This window comes from Hordeum vulgare, chromosome 5H, assembly GCF_904849725.1.
Source record: "Hordeum vulgare subsp. vulgare chromosome 5H, MorexV3_pseudomolecules_assembly, whole genome shotgun sequence".
NCBI lineage: Eukaryota > Viridiplantae > Streptophyta > Magnoliopsida > Poales > Poaceae > Hordeum > Hordeum vulgare.
The window spans coordinates 133588354-133592929 of NC_058522.1; the positions used below are offsets into that span (position 1 = coordinate 133588354).

Here is a 4576-nt window from a genome sequence, read left to right on the forward strand (position 1 = left end):
AGGAGATAGATTCATTCACCCACTAGCACCACACAAAGCCATCCAACCACCGGAGGCTCTTGAGCACTGTACTAGTTCGTCCACCCACCTCCACGAGAGACAATCCACCAAAGTAGGAGTAGGGTGTTACGCTTCTCAGCGGCCCGAACCTGGGTAAACTGCCGTGTTCTGTGTCTTCCTCACCATCAATTGAGTTCCTTGCCATTCTCAGCGAGTAGCGAGCTAGGTGAGGCGAGCCAGTGAGAGATCTTCATACACGCCCCTGATTTCGAATCTTTAGGGTTTTGCGGAGCCCGAAATCCGACAATCATCAAGGATATTATCACTTATGTTGCATGTCATGTGGGGTTTCCTACTTTATCAATTTAGCTAATAAATTTGACCTAAGATTTCCTAACTATAGAACTTATTATTAAACATGACACATGAAATAACAACACATTTAAACATGCAGTGATCAATTACAGTACAATCTTTTTCTTAATTAGCATTCGAAGAACTTCTTACATGTCTAACTAAAATGATACATCTTAAAGGCATAACGCTGATCTACAATAAAGTCAAATATTTGTTGTCCAAATTTCAACTCTAACTCAACCTAAACGTTTAACAGAAGTCCTAATTATGACTTAATAAAAATGGAACATATAGTACTAATGGTCACAACTAACATTGATCTATAACATCTTCGACATACTCTTCTTACAAATATTACTATAAATAGAAAATATTTTATATGAAAACGTTTATAACTTCTAAGCAGTAAACATCGCATAGCTAATGAAGGGCTACAAACTAATTAATTTCCAACGTGCATGCACAAAAAAATTCATATTGTGCAAATAGTTCACTTCACACGACAAATCGTACTTCTGAACCTCTAAATTACTCCATAAAGTGATGAAATACTGCCTAAAACAACAAATAATACATACTTAGAAACTAATAAAATAGAGTAAAAAACATCATGCATGCGAACACAGCGAACAAAAATGAACATCTCTTACCTTGATTTATCTTTTCTTCAGCTACACCATCTTCAAAATTCAACTCTAAACGGTCCTAAATCGCGCGTGTTATTCAGACTCAGAATGAGAAGAGAGCGAGAGAGCAGGCAGAGGCACTGGTGCCTCTCGCGCACGCAGTAGCATCAATATCTAATTAACCTCGGTATCAAGGTCGTCAAGCCTCACAATCTGCACCTCGCAAATAGGGACGAACGGACGAAAAATGCGAGGGGGCCATTGCCACCGCACGGGAAACCACGTCTTTTGTCGCGTGATAGGCTGCCGCATGGTGGAGTGGCGGCATGGCCCATGACCTTGTAGCAGTTCTGTCGCGGCCGGGGGCAGTTCTCGGGATCCCGTTACAACCGGCCAGCCGCTTGGGGGTTTGGCGGCAGGTGCCGACCGTCGCGCACCGTGGCGACAGGAGACATGTGTCACCTGGCATGCCTGCGGCGCCACCCGCTAGGAGGGTTTCTTTTTTGATAAATTACATTGTGGATGGTCCTTTCTGGCAATTGCGTTAGGCGGGGAGTCCTTTTGGACAAGAATTCTCATTCATTGGCCTACATGATGTGGTGATTTTATTTTTCCTAATTAATATGATTTGATTCAGAATTAAGGTATTTTAACGTATTGATGTCATACATCATTTGGAGAATCACGGACGTTGGTATTTATGCAAAAAAAATCGATAATTAGGGACGTTCTCTAGCGAGATAGTTTATTATGGTAATATATCAATGGGAAACGTATCTGCCGGTGCGCGGGTCGAACCGCTCGGCCGTGCGGCCGCGACCCGCGCTGAGCGTTGATTAGCCATGCAACTTTTTTTCCGTCTAAATTGTTGAAACGAGTGTTCATATTTGCTACAAGCATTTTTTATTTACAACATTTGTCGAGTAAAAATGCTGCATATACGTTTGGTTTCAATTTCAGTTCGTCGAATTTTTCGTACAATCGTTTTTTTTACTTTTGCTACAACCGTGTTATTTTTTTGCTACAACCAGTATCATTTTTTGCTGCAACCGTTTAGTAAAAAAGTTGCATCCACGTTCACGTAGATATTTGCTACAATAAGCGTTTAACTTTTGCTACCACTCACCATCAGCTTCGTTTTTTTGCTACGATCACGTAGATATTTTTTTTTTCACAAATTTTTTTTTGCAACCGTTGACAAAAATTACTGCATAGCGTCGAAATTTTGCTGCATCGAGAAAAAAATGTTGCATTGAGATCTAACAATGCGGACGCGTAGCGGTTGATGGATCGTGCGGCCCGCACGCGGCCGGCCAAAAGTTTCAGCCGGCGCGCCGGCGCAAAGCACTGGCCTATCTCAATAGTAAGCATTCTACTTTTCTGATTGCCCATATAAATATAATACATCAATTTTAAATTCAAAGATATAATGCATATAGCTCGGCCAGTCCTAGTACACCGTCCAACTAATAAATATATAACTCATTATCAAAATTTAACGTGTATAGAAAAATTGAAATCTACACCACTTGCAATGTAAGTTTGATTCTTTTTCTATTCCATGTAATGTGGTCAGCTAACGGTTCACCACATTTGTGTGCAGAGCATGCGTGCCGATTGGTTGCGACTCAAAGCTGGCCGCAAGAGATCCTTATCTTATCTCAGCGAATGCTTTTAATCGAATGAAGCTTTCGCGGGTAAAAAAAAAGAATAAAGCTTTCAATATTTCCCACGAAAGGAAATTAATAAGGATCCAAGATTGCATGCATACCTGGTGCTTATCTCACTTAATACTAGTATATGTGCAGAAATCTCGACATTAATGAACGTATATCTCGTGCGTTTGCAATCCTTGTAGTACTCCAACCTCTTGCTATTTATAAACTTGCCGCCTGCCACATTTGGAATCTTACTCGACGAGAACTGAGATTGTCAAGAGATAGCCAATATGAGAGGGAGCAGCCTAGCGCAGGCAACAACGATATTTTTCATCGGATGCCTTGTCGTGTCTGCCCAGTGTATACTTATCATCTTCATTATCATCTTGTGTTAACTTCTTATCGTCGATTTTCCCAAACATACTTGCATACTACTCCCTCCGTTTCTAAATATAAGTCTTTTAAGATATTTTACTAGGAGTCTACATACGAAGAAAAATTAGTGAATCTATACTCTAAAGTATGTTATATATATCCGTATGTAGTCCATTAATGAAACTTTTTTAAAGACTTATATTTAGAAACGGAGGGAGTATATGCCGGTGGTTTTGCATATACTAATGTTTAATACAATATGTAGGTGGTCTCGGCGCTAATCAAAGGGTGGTCATACGAGATGACCGTGCGGCGAATACAAGTACCGACACTACCGCTGTCAACTCGACGTCTGTAGGCGACAGTATGATAACTGTCAAATTTTGCATCCAGTTTTTGAGATGCCATCTTTCAGATGGGTACCGTGGCACGTGTTACTGCTGCCAGAAAGATGAGCCACAGTGTTTCACTACGAAGAGTGAATGCCAGGACAACTGCCCTGACTGCAACCCTAATTGCCCACCTCCGTCGGGGTCTCTGGGATAGAATTTCACAACAACAAATTGGCCATCGGCAATAAAAGGAACCTAATTTGATTTGGGCAACTGGCTCCCAACTAAACATTAGCGGAAATCCCGCACGTTGCTGTGGAGATACAGCGAGATAATCTGTTGTCTTTGTTGCACTATTTAGAAAGATCAAATGCTTAGGCCATAAACTGTCTCATGACTACAAGAACGATGAAAATAGTCTCCACTTTCTTTTTTGCTAAAGAACACCAGAATTAAGAAAATACATCGAGACCCATAAACCACCTAGCGAGAGCTACAAGCACTGAAGCAAATCGAACATGTGACGCCATCATCGCCCCTCACTCATAGCAGTTGGGCAACATTACCTTAGCAGACAGTTAGAAAATCGTTGTGTTGGTACTCATAGGACCAGCACACGAGAACAACAGCCAATGGAGAGAGTCGTATATAGAAGGATCCAACATGCACACACACAGACTTAGATGAGCGAAGGCCGGATTCAAACAGATCCACTAAAGACAAACGCCGACCAAATCCCACGATATCCGTCGGAGACACACCTCGACACTCTCTTTGATGATACTAGAAGCACCACCGAGACGGGTGCTAGGCGGGGAAAATAATCCCCACTTGCTTGTTGTCTTTGCTACACTATTTACAAAGATCAATTCATTTGGTTGTTACAGACTATTTTGTTAGAATCATCTTGATTAGAATTCAGTTAAGAACGAAACAGTCTTGCCCTTCGTCTCTCCTCCCTAGTGAACAATCGACTAGGGTTCCTGCCTCCGGTTGACGGTGCCGTCAATCTGCCTCGCCTCCTATGGCCTTAGAGCCATGAAGGTGCGGTTGGTTGCTTTATAATATAAAGCGGGGCAAACGCTTTATCATTGAAGGCGCAGTGGATCGTGGTCCATGCCGGCGGAAGGCCTTTGTTTTTAAATTATTATTATTATTCATTTCATTATTGTTTGTGACCTCGCATAAAGGCAAGACAGGGACGACTGCATGAAGATGAAATATGGTT

The 4576-nt window shown here is 41.6% G+C and overlaps 1 long non-coding RNA gene across 1 annotated transcript; it reads left to right on the plus strand.

Moving 5' to 3' along the window:
- Positions 1–2905: 2905 nt before the first annotated feature.
- On the plus strand, positions 2906–3772 carry LOC123397870. The gene is made up of 2 exons (XR_006610032.1): positions 2906–3001; positions 3282–3772. It is a non-coding gene; the product is annotated as an uncharacterized LOC123397870 (long non-coding RNA).
- Positions 3773–4576: the final 804 nt, after the last annotated feature.